This window comes from Lepus europaeus, chromosome 17 (assembly GCF_033115175.1).
Source record: "Lepus europaeus isolate LE1 chromosome 17, mLepTim1.pri, whole genome shotgun sequence".
Classification (NCBI taxonomy): domain Eukaryota; kingdom Metazoa; phylum Chordata; class Mammalia; order Lagomorpha; family Leporidae; genus Lepus; species Lepus europaeus.
Window position 1 is genome coordinate 23365245 of NC_084843.1, and position 16984 is coordinate 23382228.

Consider the following 16984-nt stretch of genomic DNA (forward strand, 5'->3'; position numbering starts at 1 on the left):
ATGTATTACTTCTTTGTGGTGAGAACAACAAAAATCCTCTCCTAGCATTATTATTTGCTATAGTTCCTCTACTGTGCATTAGGAGGGCAGACCTTGCTCTGTCTAACTACAATGTTGTCCCCTTTGACGAACCTCTTCTTACTATTAAGATCCTCTAATGCACATCGGCATGTAGCTCTGGTCTAAATGTATCATCTTCTATCAGGAACAAGGAGTTTGCTCTATGAAAGTAGAGCAGTGGTAATCAGTGCAATCTGACACACATAGGAAAGGGTTTTCTTCAATGGAGTCCTATACTATTGGTACAAAAAATAATACAGAAAACAACTGGGAAGGATTTTTTTGTATCTGTCACCCTTGTCTGTACCTTCTTATACTATTTCTTTGCACAAAGGTATCTGTATTGAAGATTCCTAACAGAACAAGCACTCCCACTATAAGGGATATGTTCAAAGGACGTGAAATAATTGTATCAAATAGACACCTAATAGATATTATAATTGTATCAAATAGATACCCCAACACTGTTCACAATAGCCAAGATATGAAAATAAAGTGTTATAAAATAAAGTGTTCATTTTTAGAAAACATTGCATATATACTCATGATGTAATACTATTCCTCCATAAAAAATAAAATCCTGTCATATGTAGCAAAATGGATGGAACTTGAAGACATTATGTTGAATGAAATAAGTCAGACATAGAAAACAGATACATCACATCTCTTCCATCTGTGGGAGTTAAGAAACAAAACAAAACCAGACAGTAGGGGAAAAAAAGCCTCAATTTGCATACAGAATGTTGATCGCTGGAATCTGGGAGGGATGATGGGAGTGGAGAGATACAGTTTGTATGTGAAAATAGGGGAATCTGGATTTGGTTCATTCATTGTGGAAAATGTATCGTACTAATTTGAGGAAGCTGGAGGATGCATGATAACACTTTGCATCCCTCACAATTTTTGTTTTTGTAATTTTAAAACTATTCTGAAATTTTAAAAGTTTAAAAAAGATTCCTCTGCTTTTGTTTTCCACAATTCTTCTATTTGGGTTGAAATGTAAAGGACTTCATCTTGTCCTCACCACCGACTATATACAGTTGTAGGTAGCTTCCCTTGACTGGTGATAACAAGAACTGCTTTGGAAGGGTTGTCAACAAGACAAGTACCATTCCAAGAGTATACATATATTATCATGCCAACTCTCTCTTCTAGCATATCATTTACCTATAGCCACCAGCCTAGAAGGCTTTGGTGATTCCAGATGTTCTCTTGGAAAAATCAATCTAAACATCGAAGTCCAAAATTTATGGCTGGTGTTTTGCTGTGCTTGCTAGACAGTTGTTTGTTGTTGGTGGTAGGGCGTGTGTGGAGGAGTATAGTGTGAATTAATCTTTTTGACACTGATGAGTTTCCTGAAAAGAGTCAGCATCTTTCAACAAGTCCCTAGTCTTTCTTATTTGTCTTCTGTAGTTACTATATACTCTACATTTTTTCATTTTGTTCCAACCCCCATCTAAAATGCTCCTTTCAGTGGTTGAGTCCAATCCTGTTTCTCCGTGTTTGTCTTCTTCTTTCTCAGCAGCAGCACTCAACACACTTCTCTGTGCCATCTGACACCTTCTGTAAGTCTCTCCCTCTGCCCTTTCCCTCCCTTCCCCTTTTTCATCCATCGTGGATTGTAGGAGATCAAGCTCAGTTAGTTCTTAGGGATCTCCTCCTACACAGTCTCTTTGCATAGATCTTCCTTGGTTACTTGCCCTGTGGGTATTGGAAAGTTGAGTCCTGTTTTTAGATACACTACATATACAAGGGGTCTTCAACAAGTTTGAAGAAAATGCATATTATCATATTATGAAAACCTATACATGGATTTTAAACTTTTTTACATTAAAATTAAATTTATTGGCTGGCACCGTGGCTTAACAGGTTAATCCTCCACTATGCGCTGCCGGCACACCGGGTTCTAGTCCCGGTTGGGGTGCCGGATTCTATCCCGGTTGCCCCTCTTCCAGGCCAGCTCTCTGCTATGGCCCGGGAAGGCAGTGGAGGACAGCCCAAGTCCTTGGGCCCTGCATCCGCATGGGAGACCAGGAGAAGCACTTGGCTCCTGGCTTCGGATCAGCGAGATGCGCCGGCCGCAGTGGCCATTGGAGGGTGAACCAACGGCAAAAAGGAAGACCTTTCTCTCTGTCTCTCTCTCTCACTATCCACTCTGCCTGTCAAAAAAAAAATTAAATTTATCTTTTAATTTCATTTTCCCAAAGCTTTTTATTAGATTGTCCATCTTCTGATTCATTTTCAAAATGCCCAGAATAGTTCAAACTGAGCCAGACTGAAGCCAGGAGGCAGGAGATCAACCTAGGTCTCCATTTGGATGGCAGGTACCCAATTACTTGAGCCATCACCACTGCCTCCAAAGGTTTCACATTCGTTTAAAAAAAAAAAAAAGAAAAAAAAAAAAAGGATCAGGGGCAGAGATTGGATTTAAACAGACAGTCTGATATGGGATATAGGCATGGCAACCAGTGTCTTCATCACTAGGCTAAATGCTTGCCCCATCCATGAACTTTTTTAGGTAACCTCATACAACTTTAAGTACTTCACTTAGTTCCAGAAGCTAAAATACTGTGTTCTGATGACTATTTGATTTTATTCTAGAGCTCTGGACTTAAATTTGATTTGGCCTAAAGGTCAGAATACCTGCTTTCCATATTGGAGCATCTGGGTTCAATATCTGGCTCTGTTCCTGACTCCGGATGCCTGCTAATGCCAACGCTGGGATGTAGTGATATTGACCCAAGTTGTTGCATCCCTGATACCCATGTGTAAGACTTGATTAAGTTCCAATTTTCTGGCTTTGGCTCATTTTTTGTTGGAGAATTTGAGGAGTGAGCCAGAGAAAGAGCTCTCTCTTTCTCTCAAAGAAAGATTTTTTAAAAAATTTGTTTGTCTCCCAATTTTCCACACAAACATGTTTCTATACTATTCCCCATCTAAGTAAATGAATACATTCTGCTCCTTTGTTCGCCTCAAAACACAGACAGCTTGGCCAGCGCCGTGGCTTAACAGGCTAATCCTCTGCCTTGCGGCGCCGGCATACCAGGTTCTAGTCCCGGTTGGGGCACCGGATTCTATCTCGGTTGCCCCTCTTCCAGGCCAGCTCTCTGCTGTGGCCCGGGAAGGCAGTGGAGGATGGCCCAAGTCCTTGGGCCCTGCACCCGCATGGGAGACCGGGAGAGGCACCTGGTTCCTGGCTTCGGATCAGCACAGCACGCCGGCCGTAGCAGCCATTGGAGGGTGAACCAACAGCAAAAAGGAAGACCTTTCTCTTTGTCTCTCTCTCTCACTATCCACTCTGCCTGTCAAAAACAAAACAAAACAAAACAACAAAACAAAACACAGACAGCTAACTTGATTGTTTTCTACCTTTTATTCACCACTTCCTCAGGGAGCCTGGTAGGCTTGATTGCCTTTAAAATGCTCACTTTTCTTCACTTCCAATGCTGTACGTAATCATCAGTTCTCACCTGATTTATAACAGTGGCCTCCTAACTGGTTGTGTTAGTCTGTTTTTCATGACTATAACTAAATAGCAGTCAGCCCAACCTATATAGAAGATAAGCTTATTTGGCTCTTAGTCCTGGAGGTCCCATGCCAGATCACTACTGGCATCAGCTCAGCTCTGGGGAAAGCCTGGGTGGCTAGGTGGCTGTATGTGCAAGAGGGAGGGATTACATCAGCAAACCGGAAGTCAAGAGGGACTCTGTGCGTAGACTCAGGCTCTTATGAAAACTTGCTCTTAAGAGAGCTAACTCAGTTCCCTCATCCTTTCTAAGGACACACTCTCAGTGACCCAGTGACCTTCCACTAGGCCTCTCTTCCTAAGGTCCTGTCACCACTCACATTGCCACACTGAGGATCAACCCCCCAAACACAGGAGCGCTTGGGGAACACACTCTAGTCAAACCATAGCACTGCTTTTCAGCTCTTTCTCTTAACTTTCCAAAGACAGAACTCAATGTGGCAAGTGGAGATCTGCATGGATCACAATTCTTTTTTCTTTTTAAGATTTACTTTATTTTATTATTTGAAAGTCAAGTTACAGAGAGAAGAGAGAGAGAGAGAGACAGACAGACAGACAGACAGACAGACACTTATTCCATCCACTGATTGACTCCCCAAATGGCTGCAACGGCTGGAGCTGAAAGCCAGGAACTTCTTCCAGATCTCCCCACATGTGTGCAAGGGCCCACATCATCCTTGGCTGTTTTTCCAGGTGCATTAGCAGGGAGTTGGATCAGAAGTGGCGCAGCCTGAACTCAAGCCGGCACCCATGGGATGCCGATGCTGCATCCCAGACTTTAACCCACTGTGCCACAACACTGGCCCTGGATCACAGTCCTCTGTTAGCCCTTCACAAATGGGTTGCTGTCACTCTTGGAACAAATTCCACAGTGATCATCTTTGAGAACATGGTGGGATCTGGCCCTTGCCTCTGCCCTCTCTGAGCTGTACTTCTTGTGTCCCTTGTCAGCATCCCCATTTCATTCATTCCCTTAGTGATGTAGACAGCTTGGTCCTTCCCTATGCTTCTTCAAATCACTGCTCAATAGAAATATCTCATCCCAAATGTCCTCCCTTAAAAGCAGGCTTTTCCTGGCCACCCTACATACATAACTCCACCTAGGACCTCCCCTAGCATGTGGATCCATTTCCTTCCTAAAACTTTTCACTAAGTAAAATAAGCTTATGTATATTTAATGATTTATCATAGCTGTGTTATAGTGGTGCCTGCTCAGCTGCGGTTAGGGTCTCATGAGAGGCGACATCAATCACAAGGGCAGGAGCAAGTGTGAGAGTGGTGACTGGTACGGGCTGAAGAGGTTTTCAGGGGAGGTGCTGGACTCTCTTGTAACCACACATCCCCATGGCACTAATCTAGTTCCGCAAGAGCTACAAGTCCTTTGAGGCAGCATTAATCTATTCCTGAAGGCGATAGTCCCATGCTGTAATTACTAACTAGGCCCCACCACTCCAGGGTTCCACCACCACCCCACACGTCCAGGCTAGGGATCAAGCCTGCAGCACAGGAACCATCTGAGGACAAACCATATGCAGACAATTGCAGACTTCACAGTGTGGCCTTGGAGAAAGAAAGAGGGAATAAATTCCACGTCTCGGTTTTCTGCATCCTTCCCAAGTCCTGATTTAGGTTTCCTGAACAGACCTGAGCTTCTCCTTTTCATTTGTTAGTTTCGTTGCTTACTGCCAAGGATGTGCTGTATATTCAGACCTGTACCAGGCTGTATACCTATGCATACAGGTTTTCAATTTCCAGAAACCTGACACTTCTCCAGATAACTCTTGGTGCCTACTCACGTCTAAAAGCCAGGCTTCTACCACTTCTGCCTTCCATATGTGGATATGTAGGTTATATGAATTCCTGAGAAACGTCCTCCATTGCACTGAGGCCTGAAGGATGACCTGATGACCTAGCATGGCTGACTCCTGTCATCTCAGTCCCTACTGGCATGAACTCCTGCCCACACCCACCCCCACGTCCCCATCTCAAGGCAATAGAGCCAAGGAGAGGGAGTAGAGCACCCGGCCATGCGTCCTGATGGAGATCGTCTAGTGCTTAGGAGGAAATGTCATCTGGGAGCTGCCCAAGTGGACTTCACGGCACTCTGCTCTGGTGCTGATTCATTCAAGCTGCTTTAGAGCCAAGCACTGCATCCTAGAGGAGATTCTGAGTTGTTTATATGAGGGTTAATGGTTAATGTATGAAGCTCTAAACAAGAGTAAAAGGATAAATGCTAGATACCCAGTATGTGTGTGGGTTTAAGATATTACGACAATAATGGAATCAGAGCCTGACCAAACTGGAATGTAGATATTTCACATGAAAACTACATGCATGTGTGTGGAAATATAAGAAGTATATGTATACACAGATGTGTTAATTACAATGTGAAAGAAATGGAAAGCTATAGAGTTTTAGAGAAGAATGACACTGCATCCATTTTTGTCTAACAGGAAGGTCTTTATGATGCCAAGATCCTTTCAAATGGAACTTGAGGTGTGAGTAAAATGTTCAAAGAACAACAGAATCTCAGAGACTGTGAAGCAGTTAATTTTGATCAGAATATAAAGTTTGCATAAGAGAGCAATAGTGGGAGACTATTAATGTAATATTCTTTCTGGCCCAGCATCTTTTATCTCCTTAGCTTTTGTCTTATTTTCTTTATTATCTTCCAAGGGAGATGTCTGGATTCTTAATTTTAGTACATTTTTTATGTTGTATGTTTAATGATAGGACTATACGCAGAATATAATGATATTGTAATAATATTCTGAGACTATATTTGATGTATAATTGTTGAAAGATATAAAAGAACAAAATGTTTTGACTTAAGATGTTTAGATTTTTACTTCCACTCTTCTATGAACTCTGTTCACTTAAGACCACTATATTAATGGCTCTATTTTTTTTTTATTATTTTTTTTTTGTGACAGGCAGAGTGGACAGTGAGAGAGAGACAGAGAGAAAGGTCTTCCTTTTGCTCTTGGTTCACCCTCCAATGGCTGCCGCGGTAGGCGCACTGCGGCCAGCGCACCGCGCTGTTCCAATGGCAGGAGCCAGGTGCTTCTCCTGGTTTCCCATGGGGTGCAGGGCCCAAGGACTTGGGCCATCCTCCACTGCACTCCCTGGCCACAGCAGAGAGCTGGCCTGGAAGAGGGGCAACCGGGACAGGATCGGTGCCCCGACCGGGACTAGAACCCGGTGTGCCGGCGCCATTTTTTTTTATGAACAACTAATAATGGTTTCCATCAATGCTGTATCAGGTTTGTTGACAATCTTCATAGAAGTCTGGGTCAAAGCCTGGGGTCCTGATGATTAGCCTGTCTGTGGAATCAGAGGAATCACATTTTGGTTTTTTTTACAAATGTAGAAATTGATTCACTTGTATCCATGAACTTTAAACAATTTTATAAACAACCATTTTATAAACAAAGTAAGATATTTTACATTACCAAAATTTATGAGGAAAAGTGAGTGGGTAGGCTCTAAATCAAAATGTCCACGGTACACATAATTTTGAATTTTAAAAATGTAGATGTGCAAAGGAGTTTCTTGTGATTGATTTCTTGAGGAAGGAAGCCTTTTCTTATGCCTGAAATCGTGTACCCCTGAATCAAGAGTGAATTCAGGCAGAGGCAATGTTTGTCCAGAGAGGAAAACAAGGCAAATGTTTTTGAAAATCTTACGTGACTTGAGAAGGAATTTTGTTAACAATTTTCGGGGCAGGGGTGAATTGTAAGTGCCAGTGTAATCCAAATTCCCAATGAAATGTAAAGAAATCATTGTAGAGGGTAGCTATTTTTTACAATTGGTGGCAGGATACTTCTGGGGAGGTACTTTTTTTTAGCAGAAAAGGAAAATGAGTGTCTACTTCTAAGGCAGCCAAAGAAAGTCTCTTCTGCCTCTTTTCCTCATATTTCTGTCTAATTCTGTCGGCAATCCCTTGTTCTTTCCTTTGTTCTTTGCACTGGGAGGTGTGAGATGATCAGAAGAGGAGGAGAAAGTACTCCATTCTCCGGCATGGCATCTGAAGACTCTGGAGGCATTTATGGATGTTAGAAAGAAAATATCACGTTTAGAGGCAGTTGCTTCTACTTTGAATGAAACTTCATAAGCCAGGGATTCCCAACTATTTTTCTGGAATGAGCCAAAAAGAAAACATTTTAGGCTCTGTGGGTTATTTGGATTTTGTTGCAACTTTGTAACTCTGTCAGGAAGAAAGCACTCACAGACACTGTCAACAAATGGGCGTGGCTGCATTCCAATAAAACTTTATCTACAGAAGCATGCGGAAGCCCAGATTTGGCCTTCAGGCCTTATGTTGCCTGTTGCTGCCATCTACTACCAAAGCATTTTTACTAAAGGAACATTTATTAGGGATAAAAAGACAAATTTTCATTGCTAGGATTACTAGACTATGGTTTAACAAGCTTCACTCAAGGTGTGTAGTCCATGTGAAATCTATGAAAAGAACAGTTGTAGTTTTCTCATAATGTTAAACTTCAAATGAATATATAAAAGTATGCTTATTAAAATGTAACCATGTGTCATTTACTTGGTAAGTGGTAATAATATCTGAACCCCAATTTTTATAACTGTATTGAAAGGAGATAAAAAGAATAGTTAAATGGCTCAGTTTTCTATCTGGAATATATTGGCTATTACTCCATCCATCTCGTGTTAGAACAGTAGAAATTTGTCTCTAAGCTCGCACAGACTGCTTAGGTCGTATCTGAAATCTTAAAAAAACTTGATTAGGATAAATAAATATGTGGAAATATGAAGTACATTAATCCCAGGACACAAATGCAGCTTTTAACTGTTCACATGTTAAACTTCTGAACACATCTTGGCACAGACTTCTCACTTTATCCTAATTGTCTTTCACCAAAGTATCAGTTTTGTAATCACTATGGACTCATAAAGTAAAGATTTGTAAATCATGCTATTGTTAGCAATGTTAGGAAACTTGCAGAAAATTCTGACATACATATTACGCATATAGTAACAACGACATAGGTTTAGAGATAAATGTCCAACACTCTGTTTCAATGAAATTGAAAATAAGAATTTTATAGCTCCCATGGAATTGAGTCTCATCTTTAGGAGCTGCTTAGATTTTAATTTGTGAGTAATGATTTATGAGACAATAGACGTAATCAAGGAAGCACTGGCTTCACTAGACACTAGTGAAAAGGATAGATTCCTGGATTGTAAGACGAGTTCAGGTCAAACCATTCTATGAGTGCTATATGCTGAATGAAAGATTTATAAAAAGAATGTGGTATTTTTCAGAATCTGAAAATTGGAGAGCTTGGAAACTATCTTACTTGCAGATTGGCACAAGCAAAAAAGCACTCTTTGGCCTTACAATTCACATCCTTTTTACTTCTGCGGGTTGTATAATACAAGCATCCATTAATCTATCTTTTATCTATTAAAAAAAAATCCCAGTGATGTGCAAAGATATGTTAAAGAAATTGGTTTGTTTGTAAATCCTATTTTCCCATGTGGAAGTTGGTACTTGAGTGACCTTTAGGAAAAAACATCTTAATTATCCTCCTATTAGGGTTTTGGAAGGAAAGGGAAAGGAGAGTTCTTTCTGTTATAGTAGGGTAGCTTTGCACGTTTACCCGGCGCCTATAGAATTCTTCAATTAGTCACTGAAGCCTTGCAGCAAAGCTCTTGCCACTGTCTACAACGCACACAGGTGACCCACACAGCCCGGGAGCAGCTGTGCGTACCTGCCAGTTACACACTGTGGCCTTGAATCCCTTATCTTTTTGCTTTCTACAGCAACCTTAGGATAAAAAAGTACATTTTTATGACACGTGCCATGATGTACATGTTTTTCCTCCCATTCCTGCATTGTAGAAGTTGCATTTTCTGTGACATATAGCACAAAATGTAAATGAGCTGTAGAGTAACAAATTAAAAAGCTTTTATAGACGCCTCTAATTACTATTTATGTCTCTCCCGGTATTACCTAAACTGGATACTGCTCAAATAATTACACGCTCCCCAGTGAGCATGGGGGGTGCGCATTATTGACTAACAACTGATACCATGAGCAGTGCAATTTATTATTAAAGCTGAGCCATCAAAATAGTTTTTATCAATGAGGCCTCTTCAGTGTGCTGCCAGGCAGAAAATGAGAAAGGGCCTTCTAGGAAAAAGAAAAGTAGTTTCTACTCCCCAACAGTTCTTCCTGGGTGAGAATACCTCAGCCCTGTTGCTTTTCTTTAGTGTACAATATCAATATCATTATAAAATGAACAGATGTGCTCTCCTAGTAATGTAAACATCAGGGAAGTTTACAGAGCCTCTGTAGTTATATAATTAATATATTTACTCTGACATGCCATGGACAAAGTATTATGCTAATGTCTTCCTAAAATCAAAAACAGAAATGATGTTTGATCTCAAAGGAATTATGACCTAGCAAATAATTCTGTTTGTTATATATTACTGTGTTGAAAAATGACAAAGTGGCACAAATGTGATTCATCCAATATTTATTGAACATCTACTATATCTCAGGTATTGGCTAGATTCTGTAACTGCAAAGTCAGTTTCCTGGCTTACAGAGACTTGTGATCCTGTGAAAAACAGAGAAAACTATATAAATTGTGCTTCTAGAGAGTATGGAGGGGTCAGTGACCTGAGTTTCAACAAATATCATATTAAAGGAGGGAGATTAAGATTCTGGTTGGAGCTTAGTGGAAGACACTAGGATGTGGTGACATGTGAGTTTCAAAATGTAAATGTTAGGCCTGGTTTGCAAAGGTTTTCCAGGTAAAATAATGACTTCATTAGAGAGAAAAATCAAGAAGACAAAATTGGAAGAAATAAGACTTTCATAAATTGGAAATCAGAAAGACTTACTATTTGGACACCCCTGATGAGATGATATAGAGGTAAAATTATAGGAGTAATTACAGTCTTCATGATACTTAGAGTCTAGCTGGAGAGTGAGATCATTCATTTTTCAGGATTAACTATGTTTATGCATCATTTGGGTAATGAAGAAGACTTTGTTCTAGCTAAAGCTTAGAAATTTTATGGATGTAAAGAAGAACACACTAGGAACTACTTTATATATTCTTAAACTATAAAGAAATGCCAAAGTTCTGGTATAACTTGAGAGATGCATACATACCCCTTGTCCTCAAATATCACACACCTGACTTCACAACAATCCAAGGGACTGCACCGGGCCGGGCAGACAACACTGGCAGGTCTGGACTTGACCAGCGATGTCAGGATACTGTCAGCAGTGATTTCTGCCTCTCTGAGAAGTAAAGTGGCATCACATTTCACCACACTGTGAATCCTGTTTTTGCAGCTCAAAACCAAGAAGTCTGGAGAGAATGTTGCTTTCATTTGCTTGTAGATTTTGCCTGTGAGTAGTAGTAGTCTTTGCCACTCAGGCTGGGAGCCTCAGCTCTGCCTCCACCCAGGAGATGAGAGAGCCTGGGAGGGAACTGTAATACATCAGCCATGAAAACCAGAGCAGTAAAAACACTGACTGCTAAAGGCCCCTGTGCCGGTGTAGAGGGCTGGATAGGACCTATTGTCCTACCTCTCTTTAACCACATTCTTCTGGTGCTTGATGTGCTATTCTTGGTGCCCTGCTGTGTTTCCATTTAGGCAATCACAGGCTAAAGAGCCAGCCATTAGGCTCTGTTAAATCTGGTATTTTTAAGGAAAGAATTGTATCAGGACATAGAGAAAGGAAAAGAGTGCAGCTGGGGACTCTAAGTCAGCCTTACCTGAAGATGTCAAAGCAAAGTCCATGGAATGGGTGTTTGGTCCAGCAGTTAAGATGCTGCTTGGGACACTCACACTTCATATCAGAGTGACTAAGTTCAAGTCCCACCTCAGCTCCTGACTCTAGCATTTTGCTAGTGCACAACTGAGATGCAGCAGGTGTTGACTCTGCTACTCACAGCAGAGACCTGAAATGAGTTCCTGATTGTTCTGGCTGTTGCAGATATTTGGGGGAGTGAAAAGCAGTTGGACCATCTCTCTCCCTCTCCCTCTCCCTCTCCCTCCTCCCCTCCCCTCCCCTTCTCCTTCCCTCCCCTCCCCCCCCCTCCCCTCCCTCTCTCTCTCTCTCCCTCTCCCTCTCCCAGATAATTAAATTTGATTTAATAATTAAATAAATTAAAATTGATTAGTTAATTTAAATGCTAGTCCTTTCTGTTGGACTCAGGCTTTTGGTCCAAATACTCTCTTCTCTCACCATCAGTCATATTTTGTTTAAATAGTATCTCTATTTTACGCTTTTCACGTGAATTATAGTCAATAATTACTCTACCTCCTTTAGCCTTTACAAAGCTCTGAGAAGTGGATGAGCACTATTTTGGATCTCTTGGGCACTTTACATCATTTTCCATAGCTCCCCAAGTCTCAGATTTTTTAAGTACTGTAATTTGCATCCTTTTTTTTTTAGTGTTGTAATAGGGCTTCTCTCAATTCCTTAGATTTTCTTATCCTAAATGGACCCAACATTCTATCATGTTTCTCAAGTCAGTGAGTATGATGTCCACTGGCATTTGTTACAAGTGACCTTTATCAACAGCTGCCATGGCCTGGAAAAAGGGAAGGGGCATGAGAAATGCACTGTTCTCTCATACTTATTTCTCGCTCAGGGCCCCAGAAGGTTCTAAGTCCTTGGAAAATTGTCAGTATAACTTATGTGTTGCCGTCTCTTTCTGATCTCTAGGCAGAACGTATCCAAATTGGTGTATTAGTGTCCAAAGAGGATGAATAAAAATGCCAATGAGATGGGCACACATAACTAATTTTCTCGATTTGTAATACTAGAAGCCTGGTGAATATTATTTCAAACTTCCTCCAACTGCTTTTATCTCAAGTTCAAAATGACTCAGAAATATTCATTTAATTGGAAAGTCCAATTATTTCAGTTAGATGTGTGCATAGCAGGTCTCTAAGTCCTAACCAAAAAAAAAAGAAAATCTTTCTATTTGTACATGTTCAAAGATTCTGCATTTTTCCTCTCTCTGTGATCCTGTACGTATTTTAAATACTAAAGGATTAAGGAGCTTAAAAAAAAGATTGTAGAGGGTTGACCTGCAAAGATAAATAAAAGTGTTAATCTGAGAGAGGAGAGTTTGAATTAGAAATGAGATAATTAGAAGTGAAGACATAATGGAACAAATAAGTAGATAAGGATGGAAGATTTAGGTCCACCAGCGTGCAGAGTCTTAATAAGTTTGCCATGCTATCTCATTGATTAACTCAGTGCCTACAAATTGTGTCTTCCTAGTGGAAACAGTAGGAAGTCTATCAGTAATGTGGTGTAATGCAGAAAAGAAAATCAGTCCTTTGCTTGATACAATATAACAGGGCCAGTGACCATTGAACCATGACAGTAGAAACCACATTTTTAATGAATTAATGAATGAATTGCATGCCCTTTAAATGACCCTGGTGTCTTTGATATTACATTCATGGCTCTTTATGTCCAAGCTCTTGATCACTTTTCACAATGAGTATTGGTCTGCATTGTTTCATTTACATGCAAGGTAGTTAATCCTTGCAGCAAAGCAATATGGGAAATTCTCTGATGTGACGTCTATTGCACAAAGTCTTAGGAGCCAAGTGGGGACTATAATTTCTTTAGAATAGTTGTAATAATATTTCAACATCTATTACTTTGAAATGCTAAACGTGTGATCATTGCATCTAGTAGGAATGAGATATTTTTGGTGTTATAAAATTAATATTAGTTCATGTTGAAAATTACACCAAAAAATTAAAAACATGCACTAATAATGTCGTATTTTTCTCTCGCTGAGAGATTTTTTTCTTTACTTCTTTAAGGTTCAGTGGATTTTCCCCCCTTTTCCTAATTAAGAGGCATAGAGCAAGAGAGAGCCCCATCTTCTGGTTTACTCTCCAGAGGCCCAGAATAACTGAGACTGGGACAGACCAAGTCTAAGTTGGGAGCCAGGAACTCAATCCACGCCTCATTCAGAAGTGGCTGGAACCCGATTACTTGAGACATCACTGCTGTCCCCCCAGGTCTGTGCTAGGTGAAAGCTTTAGTCCGGAGCCAAAGCCAGTTGTCCTGCTGGGAATCAGATTCTGCACCTGAGCACATAGGGGACAATGACATCTTAACTACCAGGCCCCACACTTGGCCTGAGAGCTTCAATTCTTTGAGGATATTTCCATTGAGACCCCGACCGGGAGGTCTTTGTCACAATGGTTCTTATGAAATTAACTTGAATTTCAAAAACCTTGATAAAAAGGGTGCTTTCGCAAAAACAATTTTAATATTTCTCAAAGATTTTAAACACTCCCTATCTATACCAAAGAACTTTGAGACTCTTGTACAAATAAAATTCCTTATAAATTTGGACAGATACTTTGTTATTCTACCTGCAGTGACTTGAACTGGGTTAGTGAAATGTTGATCCAAAAATAACCATGACAATAATTGTACATCACCTGTTTGATTCAACCCTGGTGAAAAGACACCTCCTGTCAGGCCCTGGCCTATTGTGTCCTACCCCAGGTGATCTGCCGTATGACACAGTACAGATGACATACAGGTGGCAGGCCCTGGCTGCTTTCCGCGCTGCTGGTGGTGAAGCTGTAAGAATGAGCAAGCATCTGTGAAGTGTTCGGAGATCTCCAGGTGCAAAGGGATCTGTAGGCACACGGTATCGTTATTCTAAATGGAACTCTCACAGATCACGGTGGGAGTTGTTCAATCCTCCAAATCATTTTCCAAAACACTTCAGTGCCCCTTTCCTCTCAATCCCCAAGAGCAACCGAAGAGGAAACTCTCCTCCTTTAACCACAAAAGTGAGTCTAGTGAAAACCTACACATTTGTGCTTTGGATATTACCTTCTTACAGAAGTCAATAGATGTCCCCAACTGGCTGTCTGGGAATGAGCATTTACTCTGACAGGTTGTTCAATATACTCCATGCTGTCCAGGGAACACACGGTACGGAATGAAATTAGAGAGCAGGCAATTTCTGTCAGCAGGAATATGTAATCATAATGTATTTACCAAGTGCAGACCTGGGAGCTTTATTAGATTACTCTGTAATTAAAAGACAATTTGTTCTTTCCTCAAACTGCCCCTTTCCTCAGCACGCGAGGAAGGTTCCTATGCTGTTTAAACGGATGCCAATATTTTATAGAGCAGTTCAGAACACTGATGAATAATCTCAAATTATGTGAGTGCGAGTTGTTTTCATTAACTATTCATCACACTTCAGTTAATTACAATTTATTTGTTTTTTTTTTTTTTAGACAAGTGACCTTTTTCTTTATGGTAGCTAAATAATCAAGTAACATAATAAAGAGTTTGTTAGACTGATCATATTGATGTAACCCCCTTCCATTGTTTCCACTTTGAAAAACTTGTTCCTGAAAATGCCAGGCTTATAGTCTACACTAGATTCTATTCCACTTCAGAGATTCCAACTCGGTGATATAAGTGGAAAGGCAACTCTCTAGGTTTATTTTGTGTTTAAATAAACATGTGTTAACATGTGTTAAGAAGAGAAATGATAAATGGTGGGCAAAGGGCTCTTAGAAAAAAATCAAGCCATCTTTTCCTATTTTTTTTTTTTTTTTGCAACTGGTTACTACACATTATAGGGCAAGGATTGTGAAAAGCTTCTTAACTGTGTTTCAAGGTGTTTATGACTAAGAGCAATGCATTGCACCTGGAAATGCTTAAACAGTCCAAATTTCAAGTCACCCTGGAAATATTAGGTGGAAACAAATGGTTGCAGCAAAAATTTGCAATTCAAATAGCAGCCATTTTCTCTACAGTGTAGCAAACTGCTTCCATTCAGAAAGAAATAGCACTCTAGTCCTGCTGAGATAACCTACAACACAGAGGAAGGTAGAATAGGTGCTAATTGCCATATCATTTTTCCTGTTACTATATCATAATATGAGCTTGATTTATTGGAAATGGAGAGACAGAGATATAGAAAGAGACGGAAAGACACACAGAGCTGGCATCCACTGGTTCACTCCCTAAATGTTTACCAAAGCTGGGGCACCTAAGCTGGGAGCCAGGAACTCAATGCAGATCTCCCACAAAGGTGGCAGAGAGCCAACTCTTGTACTGTCAGCATTGCCTCCTTGAGTTTGCAGTAACAGGAAGCTGGAGGCAGGAGATAGAGCACAGATGCTAGAATGTGGGACATGGGCATCCTAACCAGTGTCTTAACTGCCATCCCAAAGACCCATGCTTGCACTTTAGTGTTTGAATATACATTGAATTTATTCAAAGATTCCTAGACCTTTCTTGAGCATTTTTACAATTCTGGCGGTGAAAGTCCTCTATGCAATGAAATAGTTGTATGTGGCTGTTTCTTTTCATCTTTTCTGCACTCATAATTGGCTGTTCAGTAATGGAGTACAGCAGGAGTAATAGCAACTGACTTTTTTTCCTCCACATATGTTTTAAGATTTGCATTGTTTACTTTCCCATAAAAGCTTATTGAAAATGCCAGTTATTGGTAGCACTTCAGTTCCACAGTCTGCTCGATAAGTGGTCATTTCAGCCACCCATAGAAAGATGGGTATAAATATAAAGAAATCACTGAGGTTCGTTTTACAGTTTGCACAAAAGAAAGCCATAGCTTGTTCTGGAATTCTGTTTGTGAGCTGGAATTTATTTTCCACATATATTCCAAGATTCATCCTATGGTGAAAGTCAATTTGTCAAGCGCAAAGAAAATTTGACAGAGAGGAAGATAAGTATTAATTATATAGAACACAGAAAGAAAGGATAAATGATGTACGTCCACCACTCTAAAAGAAATTTGAAAACTAAAAATAAAGGTAACTGGGTATTATGGTGCATGTATTGGAGAGAACACAAAATTTTCAGATTGCCGTTCTGAATTTATAGGTTGCTTTGTGATTATACAGTCTGAGCACAAGTAGATTATAAGTGAAAAGCATGTTCCATCTTCCTCCTCAACACACAGAAAAAAAAATTCTCTGCATATTCTCTGTAAGGCTGCCACAAAATAGACCAAACACCAGAGTAAGGGAAAGGGTTTATTGGTGGGGAAACCTGACAGACTGGAGGGAAGGGGTGAAGCAGGAAAAGAGGGAGAAGGAGAGCGTGAGAGAGATCAAGAAACAAAGAGAGAGCCACTTGTTTAGGAGCAGGTCCCCTAAAACACTGCGGGGGGGGGGGGTGGGCAGGGAAATAGGAGAGAATCCCGAATCCCATTTGGATGGGGGTAAAACTGGCCATGGGTCACCTGGCTTCCAGCCATGGTGGGGGGGCTAGAGCCTAGGAAGCTGTCCAGGGTATAGATCACGCCATAGATAAGACTGCATCAATTTACTAACATTCTCTGTCTGTCTCTGTCTCACACACAC